The sequence below is a fragment of the Balaenoptera physalus genome (genome assembly GCF_965194825.1).
Source record: "Balaenoptera physalus genome assembly, chromosome: 4".
Classification (NCBI taxonomy): domain Eukaryota; kingdom Metazoa; phylum Chordata; class Mammalia; order Artiodactyla; family Balaenopteridae; genus Balaenoptera; species Balaenoptera physalus.
In genome coordinates, this window is record NC_138891.1 from 22498179 (window position 1) to 22522860 (window position 24682).

At 47.9% G+C, this 24682-nt stretch overlaps 1 protein-coding gene across 4 annotated transcripts in view; it reads right to left on the reverse strand.

Moving 5' to 3' along the window:
* The window catches only part of NMNAT3 (nicotinamide nucleotide adenylyltransferase 3), a 114732-nt gene that overhangs the window by 85491 nt on the left and 4559 nt on the right, over window positions 1-24682 (reverse strand). Inside the window, exon 1 of one of the 4 annotated variants that reach the window (XM_082461319.1) lies at window positions 1525-1751. The exons of the other annotated variants lie outside the window; for them this stretch is intronic. The gene's annotated coding sequence lies outside the window, so the exon portion shown is untranslated. Of the gene's footprint in view, window positions 1-1524; window positions 1752-24682 lie in introns of those variants that run through there. 4 annotated transcript variants of the gene reach the window in all.

The window sequence follows — 24682 nt, forward strand, 5'->3', positions numbered from 1 at the left end:
ATGCTTAATCAAAATATTGAACCCTGTTGGTTTTGTACTTCCATTCGCAGAATCTTAGCATCTGGTCCAAACCCCCTGTTTTATAGTTGAGGAAACTGAGGACCAGAGAGGTGAAGTTGCTGATTTAAGGTCACACAGTAAGGTAATAACAGAGCTAGAATCAGAACTTGGGCTGAGACTTGTATCACACTGCGATGCTGCCTTCTAAGCCAAGCTCTTTGGTTATGGAGATTTTAAAGTTTTATCCAAGGACTGCATCATGACATAAAATCCTCATCACTAGGCCTAATGAGGCCGGCAGTCTGGAACAAAAGCAGGGGATGCAGAAGACCCCTTTTGCGCAGGTAATAAATTCAGAGAAATATGAGGTTGGAAAGGACCTGGAGGGATTCTCTACTCCATTTCTTTTCCTGAAGGCAGAAGTCGCAGACATCATTCCAGGGGAGAAGGAGCTATATTATTTCTAAAACCCTTCAGGGAAGATTTTGTCACTTCACTTACAAAAAGGAATATCTGATTTGCTCTCAACAATAGGATCCAAGAAATAAGCAGAAAAAACCAACATAGTCTTTTGCATAAAAATATAAAATCTTCCTCATCCGATACCTCAGAAGTGATTATTTAAAATCACCTCCTAGGGCTTCCCTGGTGGTGCAGTGGTTGAGAATCTGCCTGCTAATGCAGGCGACACGGGTTCGAGCCCTGGTCTGGGAAGATCCCACATGCTGCGGAGCAGCTGGGCCCATGAGCCACAATTACTGAGCCTGCGCGTCTGGAGGCTGTGCTCCGCAACAAGAGAGGCCACGATAGTGAGAGGCCCGCGCACCGCGATGAAGAGTGGCCCCCGCTTGCCGCAACTAGAGAAAGCCCTCGCACAGAAACGAAGACCCAGCAGAGCCATAAATCAATCAATCAATAAATGAATAAATAAAAAGAAAAGTAAATCTTACCTGACCCCTCTGTTTAAAAAAAAAAAAAAAAAGTTGTAAAAAAATAATCACCTCCTAGTTTAATCCAATGTGGACATTTCTACCGTAAAAGGAAAACATTTTGGAAAATAAGAAGTACAGAGTTGTCGTGACACCTTAACTATGATTTCTGTAAGAATCTGTAAGAATGTAGGAGACTCACTCGGGCCTGACTATACGAAGAACTTTGACAGAGAGGATAATACAGAGAGAACTGCAGAGCATGAAACATTTGCAACGTGAAAACTCCTGAGTTCAAAACTGTACAGTGGCTCCCACTGTATGATTTTTCTCTCTAAGTTTCGTATGAAGTCCCATTTTTTTGCAAAGCAGTTTTTGTAGTGGGCCTTAGCTGGAGAAAGTACATTTCTAAGTAATCTGAAGGGGAAAAAGTTTGATTAAAAACTCCACCAATGATTCCACATATATTCATGCCAAATGAGTCAAAAGCCAGAGGTGATTCTGAGAGAAGGTAGTCTGCTTAACATCCGTGATATTAAGAGAGTGGAAGCTAATAATGTGTGGCACTTTATCTAAGACGATACTGCTGACCCACCGCCAACGGCTTTGAACTGCATTTCCGTCAGATGATGAGATGCTGGGCTCCTGAGAATCCAGGGGTGTGTCCCAAAGGCAGCTACTGGAGTTAAGGCGGTCCAGGCCAGTGGCACAGTACAGGCCACTCGCAGCTCCTGTGAAGGGGGCTGGCAGGTCTGAGAACAGAGCAAACACCGGAGTCTTGGCCTTAGGGTCCTGGGCAAGGGTGTGAAACAAGGACCTTCTTTAATTTTCCCCCCACCCCAACCATCCCCCTCCCGTGACCCGTCAGAGCTTCTGTAGCCATGACTCAGGGCTCCTGTTCCAGCTGTTTCTCCTCTGTTGTTCCAAAGCAAGGATTTCTCTGAATGCCCCCCTCTCCTCCCCAGGGCGTTCAGGAACCTCCCATCCACTGGTGGAATATCTGGCGCCCACTGCTTGATCTGTGTCTGGCCCTCATCTTCCACCCAGCTTCAGGCCTGAGACGGAGCCCAGGCTGGAGGTGATGCTGGGAGGACAGATGCCCGGGGAAGACTTGCACTCTGGGGTCTGCCCTGAGCCAGCCAGCGCCCAAGCCAGGTGTGGGCTCCAGGCTCCCAGAGGAGATTCAGCCGCATCTCAGCCCGGAGGCGGCCCATGGCTGGTGGAAAAGGCCCATGAGTCAACAGCTATAATCCAATTAAGTGTGGGTACCCACAAAATGCAAGGGGGCCCAGAAATGAGGCTAAGTGGCTCTGAGTGGATGAGCTGAGGAAAGCTGTAGAGTTAGCACCTGAGCTGGATCATATCATTACTATTCATGGGGCACTGCTGCTAACTGCTTCCACATATTATTTCGATTAGATGCTAACATTCCCCCTTTGCAGACGAGGAAACTGGGGCTCAGAGAAGTGAACTACTTTGTTCAAGGTTACATAGGGAGGAGGAGTGAGCTGGGATCTGACCCCACACCGCGGGCTCTCCAGCTGTCTCCCAGGACCTGTGAACCAGATGACAACAGCATGGACCTGTGAGCACACACTTGGGGGTACTTCACAGCCTGGATTCCCAGGTTCCCCAACAGCATAATGTTTAAGAGGAACTGCAAAACTCTCAAAACTAAATTCAGTTCACTTTAATTTTGCAAGCAAGAGCAAACAGATGCCCCGCAGCCTCTTTCCCTAGGAGAGGGGATGGAGAACCAGTAAAGCACCATCCCTTCTCTCCGCTGAGAGAAATCGGGAATCACTGTAGAACCAAATGCGGCTCTGCTTCTCCAAGAGTGAATAGTGTTGGTTGTAACTCTAGAAGTCCAGAAGCAAAGGCAAGAGAAGAAAAACCTGAGCTTGAGGCCCTTAACCAAGGAGATGTACATCCACTCAAGAGAAGATTAAAACCATTCAGATTCAAAGCACAAATTGGGTTTCACAACAAGCATCCTACCCCTATTTTATTGAAATAATGGAACTAAAATGTTAAAGGAACAGATACAGGGAGAAAAAAATGCAAGACGTTCCAGTTTAAGGAATCCCTGCTTCATAAATGTCCACCTTACTGGAGTTAGTCTGTCATTTCCTGTGTCTACTCCAGTTTATAAAAATACTTATGCTTGGATTAAAAGGTTCCTAAAAAGTCATTCTGCAAATAAAACCAGACTCAGAGATGGTTTTTAAAAATATTCTGATGGGGGCTTCCCTGGTGGTGCAGTGGTTGAGAGTCTGCCTGCCAATGCAGGGGACACAGGTTCGAGCCCTGGTCTGGGAAGATCCCACATGCCGCGGAGCAACTAGGCCCGTGCACCACAACTACTGAGCCTGCGCGTCTGGAGCCTGTGCTCCGGAACAAGAGAGGCCGCGACAGTGAGAGGCCCGCGCACCGCGATGAAGAGTGGCCCACGCTCGCCGCAACTAGAGAAAGCCCTCGCACAGAAACGAAGACCCAACACAGCCATAAATAAATAAATAAATAAATAAGTAAATTTATAATTAAAAAAAAAAATTCCGATGCAGAAAACCTCACACCTCTCAATGTGTCACTGAATGATGCAAAAGGTAAGTGGTATTGTTAAAAACCCCATTAAAAGGTTTTTTTTTTAAAAAGAACAAAAAACTGGTTTAATTAAAAAATAGTAGAACACTATAAAATGCTGGCCTCTCCCTCTGCTCCTTTGCCTCCACTTCCTAAGGTTAGTTTCTGGCCTCTGTCTGGAACACCCCTACCCTTTACCACCTCCCAGAACTCAACTGGTCGTGACTCACTGTTTCCCCACAAGAGTGGCTCCTCATCCCACATCATTAGCCCTGGGGATGGCACTGTGGGGTGAAAAACCGCAGGCGTATCTGCCCACCCAGCTGCCAAGCACCTCTCACAGCCTGGCCCTTCCTCCTCTGTGTCTGAGACCAACACGCTTGTTCCTAGCATTCCTGGCCTTCAACCTGATACACAGATGGTGTTTAATAAATGCTCCCTGAATAAACGATGCAGGCACCTGGCCAGGAGCCTCTTGCTTCCTCCCTTTCCTTGGCGCTCTTCTCTCCACCTGGACTGCCCCCTCCCCTCAGTTTATCTGTACCGCCTTCTCCGATGTCCCATAAACGAACAGCACCGTCATCCAGACAGTTGTGTGGGAGGGATTCTGGGCCCCTCTCTCTTCCTCCCACCACCCTCCTCTCAATTCGTCCGTCACCGAGTCCTGTACGCTCCATGTCCTAGATCCCTCTCTGACCTCCTTTCTTCTCCATCACCCCATAATGCCTGGCCCCAGCCTTCCATGCATCCATGGGGCCACCACACGGCTCCCCCGCTCCGCACTCCCCTGTCCAGCCCTTCCTTAACACACGCTGAGCCCGTCCCTCCCCTCCGTCCTCAGGATGCAGCCCAAGCTTGTTGACAAGGCAGAGAGGTGGTCCATGATGTGGCCCCGTTAAGTCTCAGCTGCTAGCAGTCAGCTCTCAGCCCCATGCCAGCTGCTGCAGAAGCCCTCTTACCCTCGTTTCTGGCTGGTAAAGCAGGAACAAATGGCCAAAGCAGGGAATCATTCCCAAAAAGTCTTGGTGAACTTTAGCTTTAAAGTAAACGTGTACAAGGGAGCGTTCTGACGCAGGGCCAAGGCTTTGTTTTGGGAGCAGGGCTTGGAGCTTTCACAAACCCCATCCATCCCCCTTCCCCATGCCAGCTCCTTTTAGGGGGAGAGTGCACCTAAGGACGCACCAGAAGAACCTGAGGGGAAGGATCGGTCTTGATTCTTCGGATCTGCACCCCACCCCATCCCCACCCATCTTTTATAGTCCAGTTCTTTCACCAACACCCGGGGAGGGTGGGGGGAAGCGAGCCACTCTCTATTTTGAGTCTTTTCAAAGCATTCGATTCATTCCTCCAAAAAAGGCTACTCTTTCCTTTTATACTCATAATCCATCAGTTTATGTAACATTTAATAACGTTATGTGATTCATTACAAGTACAATGGGCACCAACACATTTGGAAACAAACGCAACTGACTGGTAAGTGCCGCAAGCACAAGGTGGGGCAGGAGAAGGCAGGCAGCGGGCTCGACCAGGCCTGGGGGTGGAGAAGGCAGGCAGCGGGCTCGGCCAGGCCTGGGGGTTGGGGGGGACGGTGTGTGGGCGTGGCCTGCCTCCCCCACTGGATTACGCGCCCCAGACCAGAAGAGCCTGGCTCCACTCACTGCCTTTAGGATCTCTGTGTCTGACGCAGGACTGGAACATAACCTGGGCTTAGGAAATGCTGGCTGAAGGGAGAAACGAGGCTCCCCACAGACCAGCCCTACCGCAACTCCAGAACCTCCTCTAGCAAATCCAGGCAGCCCCTCCCCTCCCTACTTGGACTCACTCACTGCCAGAGTCACATAGTGGACAACACGTTCTAACTCAGACCCAGGGCAGGACTGCATCTCAGAGCCGGATGCAGATACGAGGGACCAGAGATCCTGGCTAGTGCAGATGCATGGTCCACGGGTCAGGAAGATGGAGACAAGCTAAGGGATGCGGTTGGGGCACGTGGTGCCTCCCACCTCCCTGCCTGGACTCCTCTCGTCTCTCGTCCCTGGGTCCCAGCAGCTGGGAGAGCACACAGCACCTACAGAGTCCTGAGACGGCACAGCCCCGGGCCGAGGATGGCTCCGGAACATCCCCACTCTACGGGAGTGTCTTATGGGTGAGATCCTTTGGGCAGGAATCACACCTTGCTCCCTTCTTCCCCCTGGCTTGGGGCATGAGAGGTAACTGATTAGCAGGAAAGCGAGCCTCCAGCAAGTACACCTGCAGATAAAAAGAAAATCAACTTCAAACCAGGGGGCTGATTTAAACGTAAACGTTGTACCCCTACTGCCCATGAGCCTGGAACAAGCTGAGAATAAGCTCAGTGATGAGAAAGCCAACCACTGGCGGACGTGTCTACTCAGCGGCAGGCAGAGAGAGAGCTGGACTCTGGGTTACAGAGGAAGGGCATAAATAGAGATAAACTTGATTCTGGGCTCAGAAACTCTTCATTAATAAGACTGACCTCCTTTTCACGCTGAGAGCATTTGTGTGCCCTTCCATACTTCCAATAAAATCACAAAAATAAGATGCCAAGCTGTAAGCACATTGCTTCCTGATTATGATACAGAGGCAGGTAGAATTGAAGACAGAAGCAAAACCATGATGTCTCTCAGGCCGATTCTGCTTTTGACTTGAAAACTGGGCAGGCCTATCTCATGATCCACCCGCTGGTTCATCACAAAAATGAACGTGGACACCAAAAATACAAATCTCCCAGCTGGCTGTAGAATGCATCATGGATTTATTTGATCAATGGGATCACCATGTTTTAAAGACAAACTTTAAAATTGTTTCAAACTCCTTGACTACCATTAATAATCCCTTCATTTAGCAAACATCAATCAGCATCTACTATGTGTCAGGAAGTATGCCAGGAACCAGGGAGACAGAAGGGTAAGCCACATTCCTGCCTGCAGGGCTCTCCTGACTGTGCTGGTGGGGGGCAGACAGGCTACCTGATGTTCACAACACATATTGGAACTGGCATAAATGGAAACAGAGGGAGCCTGAGGGCACAGAAGAGGGCTCCCAGCCCAGCCAGGCTGAGACCGTGCAAAAGGGGTACGGAAGGGTTCCAAGAGGAAGTAACAGGTGTTTGGGGTTTTGAAGGATGAATAGGAATTAGGCAGGAGGCAATGAGTTGGGAAAAGAGTGTTTGCAAACCTGGGGAAGTGGGAGGCCATGGGGAATGTCAGGTTCAGGGATGCAAGAGGATCAACAGAGTAGCTAAGGTTGGTGGAGGGGGATGGGGTGGTGATGGGAGGGGGGAGACGACATCATTCTCCAGGGCCTGTGCTCTATGTTGGCAAGGTTGAACTTGATCATGATGGTGGTGGCTGGTGAGCCTCTGCATGGTTACACAGGGGATGATCAATTAGAAAGTGATCAGCTGAGGGTCTCCTGAACGGCAAAGCCGCCTCCAGGGACACCTTCCTTTATTCACCACTCCTGAGGCAACAGCAACTTACAAGCCTCATGAGCAGACAGATCTCCAACGAAAAAGTCAGCCTGCTTTCCCTTCCATAATCCCTCTCTCTGAGGCCGCAGCTACTTTCAATTGCATTCTCATTTCGAGAAGCGATAAACATATGCTCATGTTTCCGTTTACAAGGTTTTGATTATCAGCCTGGCACTGTAGCTGTAAATTACCCATTTTCTATGATATTTCTACTTCTCTAGATGAAGAAGGACAAGAAGCGCTTTTAAATTACTAAAGTGCCCGAGCCACAAAGGTAGGGAATAACTAAGCATCTTTTGCCAATAGAAATATAAAAGCAAGGTTTTGAAAAATGAAATGCAAGCTCGTGGGCCCTGTCAGACGACCAGGCTCTCCGGACATCTCACAGGTGCACCTGCTCACCATAATCAGTTTACCTAAAACCAGGAAGAGCTGGGCTGCCAGCAGAACGGCTGCTATGAGAGCTCTTAAAATGGCTCCCTGAAAACCAGCTGCTTTAGGTAGCAGGTAGGCCCCTTGCGCTTTTGGGCACTAACTCCTGCCTTTTCTGCTTCTAGGAGGGATTTTTAAAGATGGGATTGTCACCAACTCAGATGCATCCAAGCAACTGAAACGTTTGGTCAAATTCTGATTGGAATGCCACAGGGAACCAGCCACACTCACTGGTGTTGCGAACCCCTCTCCCAAAGGAGACCCAGCCAGAGCCATGTCTGGTGGTCTTCCTGTCCCGGTGAGGGCTGGGATGTGGGTGAGGAACAGCCTTGGGAAAGGATGGGAGGCAAGGAATTCAGCTCACTAAGTGAAGTGGAGAAGATGCTAGCGTGCAGAGTCGCATGCCTATTGGCAGCTTAATGTCCCATTTAATTGGCATGTAACGTTAACTGACAGAGCAGTATGTAAATGAAAACACGACTGTGGCTTTGTGGCTTTAAAAGGTGCTGTTGGCAGTTTTGTTTCGAAAGCCCAGCTCTGCTGAGCTGCACAGTTTCATTATTGGGATGACTTGCTCATCAAGAAATCACGCCAACCACCCAAATTCCTAACATGTTCCATGTGGGACCGTGCTCAGTCCTGGGGACCAGGGTGCAGAGGACCCAGTCCCTACTCTCGAGCGGGGGTCAGACATGGAGAAAACGACAAGCAGCTTCTTAAATGTTAAAAACGCCACGTGTGGTCAAAGCAAAAGCTCATATCATCAAAGCTGGGGAAGTTCTAAATGCTGCCCTCTTCACATTTTCAACCCTGTGGATGACAATAATAAATCACAATCATATTAAATCAATAATCAACAGGAACAGTGACAACGGCCAGAAGTTATTTAGTGTACTGTGTACTAGGCACTTTTTAGGTCTAACTCATATTTCGACAGCACCTATACCAAGCCTGTTATTACCCTGTCTTTTGCGTTATCTTTAATCTTTGCAAACACGATGCAGAGAGGTACGTATTATTATCTTGTTTCTGATGGTCCCCTGAAGCTCGGGGCTCATCCAAAGATGCGGTACCAGGAAACGCGGAGCAAGGACAAGCTCTGATCACAAAGGCTGGGTCATTTCACTCCCCACTGCCTTGAAGGCGCAGAAACCAAGAGGGGCCCCAGACTCCCCCTCCACCCAGGCCCCAGGCTCTTTGGTATTCAAGATGGGCTCATTCATTTTTGCAGGAAACACTAGATGTAATAAGCATATTAACCATCTTTTAGACGTCAATCACAAATCCTTCCCTCGAGAGGAAATTGTACTCCATCCTGCGTAACTCAAGATCCTTGCACGAGTAAGGAGAGGTGAGAGCAGGTTAACGCACACACTCTACCCTCAACAGCAACAGCAAGGGGGCCTCTATTCAAAGTTCAGCAGGGTGTGTGTGTGTGTGTGTGCGTGTGTGTGTGCGCGCGTGTGTGCAGTGAGAAGTGTGCTGTGGCTGTGTTGGGCGTGTGTCGCAAGGGGTGTCGTGGAGGGGTTTGACGAAGGGTGGGTCTAGGGGCTGTCTCATGGGGAGGCGTGCAGTGGATGTGGGGAGGTCAAGGGCAGGTGACGGGGTCTGGGCTGGGCTGCGTGTGGTGGAAACCTCGATGCGCGGGACATCTCACGAGGGGTGTGCCGTGGGGTGCATCATGGGGGTGGGCCCCTGAGGGCTTTGCTGTCAGGGGGTGACATGGAGGGTGCTGCAGGGTTGCAGCTGGGACGTGCCAGCTAAAGAATGTCGCTCGCCACCTGGTTCTACGAGAATGAAGTCCTTAGCCACCGTAGTCGCTGACCTTCAGCACACCCGGGGAGGAGGTCAGGGTGGAGATCAGGAATAAGGCGCTCTGTGCTCTGGGAAAAGCTTGCAGAACAGGCCTTCAGAGAGTTAGATATCTGCAGGAGAAATTTTTATGAACCCCTGCTGGGCTGCACCCCGCAGGCCTACAAGCCCTGGGCTTGCTCAGCCTCAAGACCAAGGAAGAGCCCTGAGTCGGCGACAGAGATGTCAATGGTTCAAAGGATGGGGGAGCTTACACGTCTGGAGCAGAGTCCCGGGGCGACACCGCACCTGCGGGCAGGACGTGGAGGCCGTCTTCGCTCCTGGGGGCAGGGGGAAGTTGCCAGTAATAGGGGGAAGTACTTCAGGTCGGCCCATCGGTTACCAGGGAAACCAGCAGAGGGGCACACGCCTCACCACCCCTCTTGATGAGAACAGTCACTAGCTGGGGCGGGGACTAGTACGTAGGAAGGGCAGTCGTGCGCGTAGCGTGTAGGTGAGGCAGGCTCTAGTCGAGCAGGGGATGTCCGGAGAGCAAGAGAACAGCCATCTTGAGTGGCCTGACCATACCACCCCAATTCTCGCATCTTTCCATACATAGAAAGGCGCTAAAACCATTAACTAAGGTGCCCGATCCTCATGACTGGCAGCAACCTTCCCCTGAGACGTGTGCTTGATTACACCTACCTTTCACCAAGATCACATATATGCTGACCTCCTCCCTTACCTCTTTGGAACAGACCCTCAGAGCTACTGAGAGAATGTCCCCTGGGCTACGGTCCTCGGTAGGACACTGAGTGAACTCAACTCACAGCTCTTATGTTGTGCGCTTTGTTCTAAGCTGGCAGGTGTCTTGCGGGGTTGTGCTGTGGAGGTGGGTTACCGGTCTGCTGTGGTGTATCACGGGGGTGTGCAGTGGGGGTGCGTGGAGGGCGGGGAGGACCCTGCAGCCCAGAGAGGTGCCTCAGGTCCCCGTCACAGCCGGGGGGGCACCCCGGACCGCCCGCTACTACCAGGCCTGAAAAGGCCGCTCTTGCCCACTGCACCTGCCTGATACACGTGATGGGAAGCTCATGCCTCAGCACCCTCACTCTCCCCCAGGGAGACACAGGGGTGGCATGTTCTGGAATTCTGCCGGCTGGAGGGGCCTGGGAAGCCCCTCTCTTCCTCAGCCACTCACACCTGCCTTTCTGTGACAGGGTCCAGGTGGTCTTTGCAGGTCACATCTGACATCGTCTCTGCACAGCCCCTCCCAGGGGACACCCAGGACACAGCGTAGGTGAAGGAAGGCGGTGCCCTTGGCTTTCTCCTCTTGCAGGGGGCCCAGCACAGGGAGCCACAGGCTTCTCTCCCAGAGCAGCAGCCTCTTTCAAGGGCCCCGCCCTCCCACACCTGGCTCACCCCTCTGACCCTCCGGCTCATCTTCCGAGGGAGCTGTTGGAGTGGCAGATGCCGGAGGGCTCAGGCACACGGGGAAAGCACTTGTTTGTTGTTTTGAATGTATATGTCAAATTTTCCTCAATCTTTAATAGGAAAGATTTTCAAACATCCTGCCAAGTTGAAAGAATTTAAAAATGAACACCTGGCTATCCCCCACCTAGACTCTACCATTCATATTTTATTATGTTTGTTGTGTAATATATCTATCCCTCCATCCATTCGTCAATCCAGCTTATTTTTTGGATGCCTTTCATAGTAAGCTGCAGACAGCAATACCCTTCTCCCTGAACACTTCAGCAAGCATATCACTGACTGGAGTTCTGTATTGGTTTAGCGTTCTTTTCCCCATTTTCTGAACATAGAGTGAAATGCACAAATCTTCAGGGTACCATTCAACGAATTTTGACAAATGCAGGCATCCATGTAACTCCAACCCCTATCAAGACACAGAACATCCTATTGCCCCAGAAAGTCCTCTCACGCCCCTTCCCACTCAATCTCCCAGTCCCCCTCCCCCCCCCAAGCAACCACTGTTCTAAGTTACAGTGTATAGTCTCTGTCTGGCTTCCCAGGGGGTGTGTCCATCAGTAGTTCCTCCTTTTCATTGGCACGTAGTATTCCATTCTCTGGCTGTACCACAGTTTATCTAGATAATTTTCCCATTGGTGAATTCCTTTTTTAAAAGTAAAGATTATTGCCTCATCAAGGTTGTTCTGTAATGAAGTCATGCTTGCATTCTAACCTGTCTCTCTTGTGGGGAGAAGACCAGGTGTGCTCAGAGTTAGCATAGACCTGCCTGACCCATGGGAGGGGACGAAGGGCAGAAATAGTGTATTCTGTCACCTTTGTGAAAAAAGAGTGAAAATCACAGTTCTAGAGTAGAGACTCTCAAAGTATGATGGGATGCAAGATGATTCTAGGCCAGAACTTTAATATGTTTATTGTTACAAGTATGTCCTATAGCTGGCCTGTGAAACTAGTTTTCCTACATGAAAGGGATATATAGTTTGCTTTTTTGTGTTTTTTTTTTGGCTGCATCTCTCAGCATGTGGGATCTTAGTTCCCCGACCAGGGATCGAACCCGTGCCCCCTGCATTGGAAGCTCGGGGTCTTCACCACTGGACGGCCAGGGAAGTCCCTAGTTTGCTTTTAAAATAAGTTTATTTACATAAAAACTTTAAAGAAATATTAAACAAATACACAGGGAGTAAAGATAGGGAAAAAAATCATAAGAATTGTAGGCAGATGACTGTGGTGCTGGGAAACATTCTGTAGAGCAGTGGTCATCAACCCTGGAGGAACATTCAAATCACCTGGAGCTTTAAAATCACCCATGCCTGGGTCCTACCTCCAGAGCCTCTCATATAATTGGCCAAGGTGTATCAGGGCATCAGTAGGTTTAAAAGGCTCCCCAGGTGATTCTAATGTGCAGCTGGGATGACGAGAATGGTTTGGAAAGCCACGGTTCTGCAAGCGTGGCTCCTGGGCCGGCACATATCACAACACCTGGGCACTTCTTAGGCGTGCAAATTCTTAGCCCCCCACTCCAGAACTACTGAATCAGAAATTGGGGACGGGGCCCAGCAATCTGGGGCTTCACAAGCCCTCCAGGTGGGCCTGATGCAGCTCAAGTTTGAGGAGCGCTTCTCAAGGGGCATGGGCAACAAACTCTAAAAGCAGCCTTCATGGTACCAATCTGGCCAAGGTCAGCTGGCTCCGCCTGAGCCAGCCCCTGGGAAGCCCTTCTCCTCCCCGGGACAGAGAGGGTAGGTGGAGACCAGGTGGTGAGAATTACCAAGGTGATGACAACCTGGTGTCCACCGTGTCTTAACCTCAATGAATCCACAAACCAGTTAATCAGCCCTCAGAAAATCCACTGTTGACTACAATTTTATTTTCACCATGATTTTTGATGATCACTGACCTCCTTCCACTCCATTACCCTTGTTAATGGAGAATTGACTATGCAGTTAAAATGAATGTTTCCTCTACTAACAGAGCTGTACCAGATTCATCTCAGAGTCCCTTGCAGCCCAGAAAATGTGATGGGTCTACGGATGTATCGATCTGATACAATTCATTTCACCCAGAATATATGAAATTACCACTCAGAGGTCACCTATTATGTGTTCCTATGTCCAAAGGCTTATAGGGAAGAAATAGAGTGCTAGTGGAAGAATAACACGGTATTTAGAGAGCTAAACCAGTGCTTGGCCGAGTCTGGCCTCTTGGCTGGCAGTAACGTCTGTATTAAAAGACGCTCAACACAGTTCTACAGATTTGTCAAAGTCCTTGGAAATACTGAGAAGATAAGAATAAACGCTCTGAGGGCTGCTTCTCTTCACCGGCTGGCTACTTTGATAAGGAAAAATGCAAAGAAAGAGGAGGCTAACAGGAGCCCACGGAATCTGATTATCTCTTCCAATGCTAAGGCTGAAAAATGAACTTTCATGTACCACTCAAAAGATTACAGAATTTGCCAAGGAAAATGTGCTGGGGGGTCAGCAGCGACAAGTGGAATTTGTCTTAAGTGTACGTACCGTGAGAAGATGTTGGACAAAACACCATGGTCCTTTTCTCTTAGCCTAACACAGCAAAGGCGGAATGCCACCACGAAGGACAAATCAGGCAGCCTTGGGAAGGACGGTCGAACACTGAAGGAACTCTCTCTGTGATCAGGCATCAAAAAAGACTAGGCCAGCTGTCTCGTAGTTACCTGACTCTGCACTGACTACACACAGCTCCAGGAGAGCAATCACAACTGGGAGAGCCAGAATCTGGTCCCACTAAGTGACTCCGCCTAGGAGCCCGCCCCTGCGAGGGCTGCCCCACCCACGCCCTACACCCCTCTGCCTCTGCTCCCAAGCTCCGCCCACCACTGCCAGCATTTATTTGTGGGTCTCCAGAGTGCAGAGCTGTGTCTAATTCAGCACAAGACAAAGTACGTCCTGAGGCCTCAGCAAATGACTTAAAAAAAAAAACAACCAAACAACTTTTTATTATAAAAAGTTACATCATACAGAAAAGTAGAGGAAATAGTGTAATGGACTGCAACACAGCCGTCTCCAAATGCTCATGAATGTGTTTCCAAGTTTACTTCACCTTTTTTCCGCTGGAAGTATAACTACGCACGTTATAAACACCATGACATTTCACCTCTGAATACTTCGAAAATAAAGGACACTTTCTAAAGCAAGGCCACTTTCTTACTTATTCATAATACCATGATCACACCTGACAAAATTAACAACAATTAACAAAAATCCCTCAATATCATATAAGACAGGTCCAAATGTCAGCTTATATCTTTTGAGGAAAGAAAATATCGATACAGTTTGGGCAACCCCGGGAGAGACAGAGCAGATGTGAATGCCCCCGCAAGGTCCCCAGGAGGCAAATGCGCTCACCCCTGTCCCACCTGGGGGCTCCATCATTCCCAGAGGCGCGAGAGGGTGGAGGGGCCTTCCCTCAAGTGGGGTCCCCTTCTGGAGATTTGGGGGACCTCGCCCCGACAGTGCCACCACATCCAAACAGAGCGCTCCCAGGCCCCTCCAGTCAGCTGTCTCCCACTCGGTGACCAGTCTTGTCCAGGAGGCTGGATCTGATCAGACGAACCCACCCGTAGGCCCAGCTCTGCCAGCGACACGCTTGCCTTGAGCAGGTCGCCTGAGCCTCCGTGTGTTCCTCTGAAATGTGGTAGACAAGGCCTGCCTCAGAGGGCAGTCATGAAGACCGAAGGAGACAGTGACACAGGCTCTGTCGTGGAGCGCCTAGCACACTGCTTGGGCAGTAACGAGCTCACTGAAGTTCTGCTGCTGCCACTGGGGGTGGCAGTGATCCCCTTTAAGGCCATAAGGGCAGCCGAAGGCATGAGATTGAGAGAGGGCCAGGCAGAGAGAGGCCCGCACCCTGCAGATCTCTAAGGCAGGGCTTGCCTGATGCAAGAGGTCCTAGGGCGGGCCCTTCCCAGCTCCCGTGTCCTCCATGCAGGACGGCGCTGCCAGATGGAAGTGCTGAGGAGTAGGGGGAGGAAGGCCATTGGACCATCAGAGCAGAACCGTTCCCTGCACGGGGACTCTGGCCACCCACCTGGGCCATGTGGTGCCTCCTACTGGCCTCCCGCTAGCCCCGAACCTCACCTCAAGGCACCAACCCTGGTTCTTCAAAACCACCTGCCATCAGCTCCTCCTCCTTTACTCTGTGTTAATGACAACCACTGTCCACCACCACCGCTGCCCACCATCAACATTACTGTTTATTAAGCATCTGCTACATTCCAGGAGTTTGCTGTGTAATTTTTGGACAATAGCTCCCTGACTCCACACTCCAATCTTTCAAGAAAGACATGATTACCCCCCTTTACTTAGTGACTTAAAACAATATACATTTTATTATCTCACACTTCTGGAGGTCAAAAGTCCAAAAGAGGTCTCACTTGATTAAAACCAAGGTGTCGAAGGGCTGCATTCCTTTCTAGAGGCTCTAAGGGAGAATCCATTTCTTGCCTTTTCCAGCTTCCAGAGGCTGCCCTATTCCTTGGCTCGTGCCCTGTTCCATCTTCCCAGCCAGTGATGGCCGGCCCAGTCTTTCTCACACTGTATCACTGTGACCGCCTCTCCAGCCTTCCTCTTTCATTTGTAAGGACTCTTGTGATTACATCGAGCCCATCTGGATGATCCAAGATAATTTTAGAGTCAGCTGATTAGCAACCTTAATTTCATCTGCAACCTTAATTCCCTCACGCCATGTAACCAAACCTATTCACAGGTTCCAGGGATTGGGATGTGGGCCATTATTCCGTCCACCAGAGAGAGACTGAAACTCAGAGAGGTAATGGGGCTTACTCAAGGTCACACAGCTATTAAGTGGTACCAGACTCAGATGTCAGATTATGGGGACTCCAATCTAGCTCTGCTCCTGCTGCTTCGCTGTGTGACCTTGGGCAAGTCACTCAACCCCTCTGGCCTCAGTTTCCTCACTTACAAAATGAAAAGGCTATCTAAGCACTCTCTAAAATATCTCCTAGCAGCCAGTCTGTGACGGTCTGAGGACCTTGACCTTCTCCTAATAACACATGTGAGAAAGCCCAGGACCCCATGAAAGTCTCACCTCGTCTTGTCCACGCTAACTGAGGCTCCAGTACTGACCATTAGAGGGAGCCAGCATCGACTTCCTTCTTTCCCCTGGCTGGAATATTCCAAGCCTTTTGTCCTGGGAACCATGGAGATATGGACTTACGGACACCTGACTGCCTTACCTCTGTGCCCCTCCCAGCACACCACACAAATCTTAAGTCAACTATTATGTGTTTTCCTCCCAATCCCCAGCTTAGAGGAGAGTAAGGATTAAGGTTTCTTTACACAATGAAAAGAAAATGAGAGAGTGAGAAAATCAGACAGTAAACATACAGGGATGTGCAGGCTTTTTTGTTGAGAGTTCCCAAACCAAGTCAGAAAAAAACTGCTCTTCTTTTCTTTTTTATAATGCACTTTTTAAAAAAAGCACTATTTACTACAGAAAATTTCAAACATATACAAAAATAGAGAGATGAGCATAGTGAATTTTTTTTAACTCACTCCTAGGCCTACCACCTCCAATTCAGGTACTCCTCTCAGTCTGAAATTTGAATTTTGAATCACCATCTGCAGTGGGCCACTCCATGTGTTTTGGAAACTGCTCTGCTACCACTCCTTATGATTCTGGAAGGTCTGTCAATCAAGATGGCCAGAAAACCTTAACTACAGGACAAATCAGAGCCCCTTTTCAGTATGAACACTGGACAAAAGAGTATCTTCTTCTGAAATCAGGAGCTGTAAACTCCACATAAGCCTGGAGCTGCCATTCTCCCTACCTTAGAGAGTGAAGCCAACACAGTGGTGTTCATAGTGGAACTGCTGAAAGATAGAGAAGGTGCACTTCCTGGTGCCATGATCTGATCACCTGGATCCAGCTGTGCCTGATACCCTGAAACGTTTTTATTCTAATAGCCATATTCCTAGTTTTGCTTGACTTAGTTTGAGTGAGGTTTCTATTCCTTATAACAGAAAGAATCTTGAACATCCCCAGAAAGCCTTCTTTAAAACAACTAGCATAACTGTCCATTTTTCCCGTGGGGGTTAGAGATTAGCCTCCCTAATTTAACACAAACAATCTATATTCCTTAGGGAATACATTTCCCAGCAGAGAAAGAGTGAAAATATGTGATTTAAGGATACTTCCTCAAGCAGGAAAGGACAAGCTGTCAGAGAGTGGTCCTGGGTTGAACAGGGAGACTGCACAAAAACTGGGCTTTGGGCCCAAGCCTCCCGGGGTACAGCCATGAAGCTAGGCAGGATAGGGTGGGACCAGGTTCCAGTTTCAGTGACTGAGGGAGGACCCACTTAGGCCTCAAGTGGTACCTGTCACTAAGAGATAAGGCTCCAAATGACATTAGAGGAGGTGGATCACAGGCCACCCAGAAACCTGTACTCAGTCACCTTTCCCTACTCTTCCGTCTTCCCCTTCCTCGCCACAGGCCTCCTCTGCACACTGTGGACACAGAGCTCCCTGTGCCAGGCAGTGTGGAAATGAGCTACAACGGCGACAGCCCATGACCCGTGGGAGCCCACAGTCCAGTGAGAGGAGGCAGGTAAGTGCACGATGGAAGGAGCTGCAAGGCATTATGGGAAGAGGATGCACATAACAGGCTGGAGCCCTTGAGGAAGATTTCCCAGTTTATTGTCTCACATGAAGGATGGCATATGTATGTTACGCACTGCAGTAGCATCTGTCACAGAGAAAGACTGCGAACAGCCCGGGGCCCACCCACAGAGAAATGGTTAAGTAAACTGGGGTAAAGCCGCTCAGTGGAATGCTGTGCATCTGTGAGGGAGGGAGGCGGAGAGGAAGGGAGAGAGGGAAGGAGAGAATGCTTTATGTACTGATATGGAAATCTCTCCCAGACATATTGTTAAGCAAAAAAAAAAAAAAAAAAAAAAAGCAAAATGCAAAATGGTGAGTATAGAATACTGTGTTTTGTATAGGGGTGAAATATAAAAAAGACCTATAAACTCTCAAAGAATTATAAAGAAACATAACAGTGGTTGTCTATGGGGAGGTAAGGGTATGGGATACGGGATGAGAAAGACCACTTTCATTGAATACATTTACATTTTTTTTTTAACTTTCCAATCATGTAAATATGTTACCTATTCCAAAAAAAATTTAAATAAAAGGTAAAGCTTCTGTGGCGTTTAGGGTAGTTATGGGGACTGTGGCTTAGGTGCATTTCCAACACAGCTGCAACGTGATGCTGGCGTGCCTTCTGTTGAGAAGCAGGTCTACGTCCTGTCCCTCTGTAGCTGGGCAGGCAGGTAAATATGGCAGAAATGACACCCTGAGACATCTGAGGGTGTGCCAAGAGAGGTGACAGAGCTTCCACCTGGTCCTCTTGGGATGCTTGCTCTCAGAACCCAGTTGTCCTGTAGGGGGGAACTGAGGCCAGCAGCCCCGCCCGGCCCAGGTCCCAGCCACTAGGTCCTGAGTGAGGGGGGGCACTGAGATGGCCAACTAACTGCCACTAGATGACAGCTCCAGGGTGGGACCTGCTTCACTGAGTTCAGCCAACCCCCAGAACTGCAGAGACAAGAACCAAATAACAGTTTTCTTTCAATCCCTTAAGTTTTGAGGAGCAGTTCTTGGTTTGTGCCTCTGTCTTACACTTGATTTTCCAACATGGAAGCTTTCTGACACACTTAGAACAGTTTACCTATAAGCCCAAGGGGGTAGCAGAAACCAACCTGGGGGCAAGTATTTAGTTGGCCCTATGAAAGTAGGAATAGTCTAAACAAATGAAACATATGACTCTGGATGCCCATGGGGACCACAAGGGGCACCATTCAGCAGGCTGCTGGGTACCAAGGTCTGGGCTCCAGAGAGGGGATGTGACGGAGCTGAGGATGCAGGAGGCGTCTGGGTAAAGGTGGTCATTAAAAACCAGGGCCGGGAATGAAGTCATCCAGGTGGAGTGCACAAACAAGAGAAGAAGACCCCCGGGGATGCCCCACTGAAAATGCCAGCAGAGGAAAAGGAGCAGGTAGAAGTCAAAGAATCAATATTAGGGAAGAAGGAGGAAAATGCAAGAAAGAAGAGCTCAAGAGCTGGGCATGGTCAGAGGTGTCAAATGTTACATCGAAGATACAGAGAAAGCTCTGGAAGATTTGGCAATGCAGAGGTCACTGGTGACCTCTCTATAGGAGAGTAGTCTTCCTGAAGTGGTGGGGAAAAAAGGAAGCTCTCAATGCATTCTCATCAATACAAATCACTGCAACCAAACTTGATGAGACCAAACAGCAAATAATTTGGGGCTCCCTGCTTTATCTTCTGAGCAACATTAGAGGGGAAAAGGCAGAAAGGGAAAAATCAAAATGCATATAATAGAACGAAACAAGGGAGACAAACATTAACAAATTGAGTAGATACCGTCTGCACAACAAAGAGGCGACTGAAAAGCACAAGGTGAGGAAAAACTACCTCTTGAGTTCATCTTTTTTTTTTTTAGAGAGAGACTGTGAAGGATTCCTTTGTTTTGTTGGCCATGCACAGTAATGTCAAGGCCAAGTACAAAGGTGTGCAACAGCATGGGGAGTCCACAGGCTTCATCTAGTCAGCCAGCACTGATGAGCTGGAGTGGCTGCAGGGAACGCTTTGTAGAGGAGCATGCAGGCTTGGGTATCAGGGAGGGACATCTGCTGTGCACACAGAACACAGAAATAGGGCACTAGCACCAAGCATCCACCATCCCGCTCTTTATGGAACGCACATTAAACCATACCTTAAAGGGAAATGGCCTCATTTCTCTAAAATGCCGGGATCTTGAATGAATGCCCCTTCTATGCAAATACTAAAATGCCCATAACTCAAAGCATATGAGATTTAGCCACTAAATCCTATTGAGCTTGCTACATGAACAATTTTAAATCTTCTCTTGGAGTAAGGCTTTCTCATTTGTAGTGACAAATATGCCAACAGACAGTAATAATAAATACATGGAAATGTTTCTAGAATCTGCAATATGCCCCCAAATTTCTGCCATTATTCCTCCTCCATGCATAGAAAAAAAAAAAAAAACAGGCATATAAAATGGATTGGGACTCAAACTATAGAGTGAATTAAGTTGAAATGTCAGCACAACCATATTGTATGTCAATTGTTAACAGATACTTTGATGAAGTGCTTACTAAATCTTTAATTGGAGATGGAGTGTTTCTATAGAAAGGCAATGACTACAAAACATTTATCACAGTGTCTAAAGCCATAACTACAGACATTCTCTCCCATCCTCTGGTATCAGTGTCAGTATGGTGAATCCAGCATTAATATTAAAACACGGCACTGGAGACATAATTATGGGTTGATACAAATGAGGTTCAATGTTTTCTCCCAGTGAATTTTTCTTTTAGGGTCTTCTTAATGTATTACACTTGAAAAATAACAGAAAAAAAAAAATCGAGCTACAAGAGAGGGGGAAACATTGCCAAAATAAAGATAACTCTTATTATATACTCAGGCCGTCTTTCAAAGTGTTGGGTCTCAAAGTACATGGCTGCAGAATACTAGTGTTCTGCCACTTAAATCAAATATTGGTAGTCTAGCCCAACTCACAGGGAAAAAAAATGGTAATATTTTTCTTATCTAAAGTTTTCTTCCCATGATTTTTCATAAATTTTGAGGGTTGGCTACTCTTAAGGTAGTCTTCAATTGAGTATAAACAGATTCAGCACAGAATTATAGATTTGGTTATTTTCAGTTTAGCGCACTGATCACGTTCATGGTGTTTAGGGAAGAACAGCACAGCAGACGCTGTCCGTGCTACGCCCTGAGCTCTCAGAACTCATTGTTTCAGAGCAAGCCAGCGTCTTCTGTGAGTCAGCACCTGCAGCCCTTTGCCCTGGTGCTTTACCTGGTGACTGGAAGCTGCCGGAAGTCCCAGAGAATTCGCCTCCCCTAAGGAGCCTTGCTCAACCAATGACGGACCGCAAGGGTGTGTATATACCCAGCCGCCCATCCCCAGGAGAGGCCAATTCTGGGATGGGTGTCCTACACACTGGCTGCCGGAAACTCCCAGCAGGTTTAAACTCCAGTGGTCCACGATGGTGACGGGCTCGATGGTGCGCCTCTCTGGCTCATTTCCCTACTTCCTTATTTCCCTTCTTTATTTGGGATTTCCTTCCAAATAAACCACACAGACTCAAATCCTTGTCTCAAATAAGGACACGTGCCATGATTTCCCAACGTATGGCCAGCTGAGTATGAGAACTGCTGCTTTAGGATGTACCATTGGCCAAGCACTAGGCCCCTGCCAGCACTGGGCAGCAGAGGATGGAGGAGGACAGGGCCGACACTGGGAGAGCTGGCGTCAAGAATGTAGAATCCAGGCCCTGAGGTACGGGCGTACCAAGGTCTAAGCAGGACAAGAAGCCAGAGTGATGTAGGGCCGCCCCAGGCAACTGCTGACTTAGGGAGTGAGTGAGTGTGTGTTTGGGGCTGGGGGGCAGAGTTTGCTGAAACTTTACCAATGAAGCCCCCAAAGGTTGCAAACCCAAACCCCCCATCCCTACCCCACCACTGGGGACTAGGTGGGGAACAGGGATGAGAGAGACTGGCAGAGGGGTGTGAGGCTGCAGGGCAGTGGGGGGCAATAGCCGCCTCCAACTTATAGGACCCTGAGAATCTAAGTCTACAAAGCCAGAGGGAGCACATCTCCTGGCCACTCAACCAGTGGCCCCAGTGGATGTCCCTCGACCAGAGACACCGAGGCAGGGAGCCAAGCCTGGCCTTAGAAACTGTTGAGTAAGAGATTTAATCAGGATAAGGCCATGAATGCAGTGACCTTAAAATTGCAAACAGCATAAAGATCATTATTGAACTTGGCTCGTTTTAGAATTTAAAAAAGACTTTATAGGAGTAATAAAACAATATAGAAAGTTTAAAATATGGAAAAAAGTCATCCATTGTTCCACTGTTCAAATGCAATTCTTGTCCCCTTGAGGCACCCCTCATAGACCATTTTCCTGAATACATCTCTCATGGAACAGTATTCTGTTCACTGAGCGGGTAATGACTTCTCTCATTACTAATCTTCCTGTTTTTAAATATTCCACCAACCTGGTGTTCTGTAACTTGACTACCCTCCTATAGTGGATATTCAAGTCATTTCTAAGTTTTCACCATTATAAACAATGACGCATCTTCATACAGTGGCATTTTCCAATTTTCAAATTATTTTCTTAAGACAAAATTCCAGAAGCCAAAAGGCAGCAATTCAGTGACATCTGAAACAGGAAGCCCCCCTATTTTTATCATCTACAGTCCTTGGATTAGTCATAAAATATAAACCAGGTAACAGAAACTGGCATCCTCTTTCTCACACACAAAAAATATTAAGACAAGGTCGACCAATAGCATCATAAAAGTTAAATAGAAGTGGTGCTGGGAAAACTGGACAGCTACATGTAAAAGAATGAAATTAGAACACTCCCTAACACCATACACAAAAATAAACTCAAAATGGATTAAAGACCTAAATGTAAGACCAGACACTATAAAACTCTCAGAGGAAAACATAGGAGGAACACTCTTTCACATAAATCACAGCAAGATCTTTTTTGACCCACCTCTTAGAGTAATGGAAATAAAAACAAAAATAAACAAATGGGACCTAATGAAACTTAAAAACTTTTGCACAGCAAAGGAAACTATAAACAAGACGAACAGACAACCCTCAGAATGGGAGAAAATATTTGCAAATGAATCAACAGACAAAGGATTAATCTCCAAAATATATAAACAGCTCATGCAGCTCAATATTAAAAAAACAAACAACCCAATCAAAAAATGGGCAGAAGACCTAAATAAACATTTCTCCAAAGAAGACATACAGATGGCCAAGAGGCACATGAAAAGCTGCTCAACATCACTAATTATTAGAGAAATGCAACTCAAAACTACAATGAGGTATCACCTCACACCAGTCAGAATGGCCATCATCAAAATATCTACAAACAACAAATGCTGGAGAGGGTGTGGAGAAAAGGGAACCCTCTTGCACTGTTGGTGGGAATGTAAATTGATACAGCCACTATGGAAAACAGTATGGAGGTTCCTTAAAAAACTAAAAATAGAATTACCATATGACCCAGCAATCCCACTACTGGGCATATACCCAGAGAAAACCATAATTCAAAAAGAGTCATGTACCCCAGTGTTCACTGCAGCACTATTTACAACAGCCAGGACATGGAAGCAACCTAAGTGTCCATCGACAGACAAATGGATAAAGAAGATGTTGTACATATATACGATGGAATATTACTCAGCCATAAAAAGGAATGAAATTGGTTCATTTGTAGAGACGTGGATGGACCTAGAGTTTGTCATACAGAGTGAAGTAAGTCAGAAAGAGAAAAACAAATATCGTATATTAACGCATACATGGGGAACCTAGAAAAATGGTACAGATGAACCGGTTTGCAAGGCAGAGATAGAGACACAGATGTAGAGAACAAACGTATGGACACCAAGGAGGGAAAGCGGGGGCGGGGGTGGTGGGATGAATTGGGAGATTGGGATTGACATATATACACTAATATGTATAAAACAGATAACTAATAAGAACCTGCTGTATTAAAAAAAATAAAATTAAATTAAAAAAAAAGTTACATAGAAGAAGGCCCGATGGGAGAATTAAAAAGCAAAGCAGTCTTTGATACTAAGTATAGGGTTCGTGCAATAAACACCAATCTCTGATCTTTAAAATGAACATTTGAAGGTCAATAATAATGTCAAGTTAGACTCCTACACACTAATTCGTGTAACAGGCCTTCTGTTCTAATGATCAACTGCTCACAGAGCAACTTCTAGCCTTTTAAAGCCTGCTCGTTATCTGGCCTGGTGGGATTCCCTGACACTGACATTCATTCTCTCCCATATGCCACTTACTGGGCCCCAGTTCAGCTTAGTTTGCATCACTTGTTTTCATCATTCTTCCCCCCGCCCCACCAACTGCCCACCCTTTCCGGCAGACTGGCTGAGAGCAGAGCAGCTGGTGGCTGTGGTTAGGGGGCAATTAGGCTGATCTCGTTGCTCAGCCTTGCTCCACACTGCTGTCTTGCCAATGCGGTAACTAGGCGGGAAGGACCGGAATCAAGGCGCGAACCCTCACACATCTGCCTTGAATGCGTGAACTCTGCAAGTCAGGAGAGTTCCCACACTCCTACCTGGGCTGTGTCCTGCCTTGACAGTTCATTTCTATAACAGGAAGCAAGGGAGGGGGGTGCTGATGGAAGGCGGAAGGCAGGAAGGAAGACTGGCTCTAATTTAAAACCATCTTAGGAGCTCTAAAGAGTTCCAGGCTGACTGATGGGCACATTTACTCCTCAGAACCCTTTTCATAAATACCTACCCCTTAACATGCACTTCCTAGAGGCAATAAATACCGTCACTGTGTGTCAGCCTTATGGAAGGCAGATTTCCAGAGCCACTTCTTTTCTCCATGGCTCAGAGCCACACGATTACAAGCCTATTAGACCTGTACCCTGAGAATACAGCGCTCAAGCCCAACCCCACCAAGACCGGCGCGGAGGCCTGCTCAATTTCTGCACAGCGATGCGGCTTTCCTTCCTTTGCTTCGGGGAAGACGGCAGCTCATCTCTTGTAATAAGGTCTACCTCTGAGACAGGTGGGGATCGAAGATGTATTTTGTCATCAGCGCTGGCCAAATAAATAAAATAACTCTCTAATAATATTTAGTCATGGAGAGAGAATGCTTCCTGGGGCTGTTTGGATCATGTCTTATTTAAAACTGGACTTCGAGTATGATTTTCTCTTTGTTCTCAGAGGAACTGCCTGGGCTTGAAGGTAGGCGTGGTGTGCCTCTGGAGGACGCTGGTTCCTGACGAGGGACCACGCTGGGATGGCGGGGCTCTGGAGGGGTAGGTCGCTGCCAGCTATCCCGCCCTCC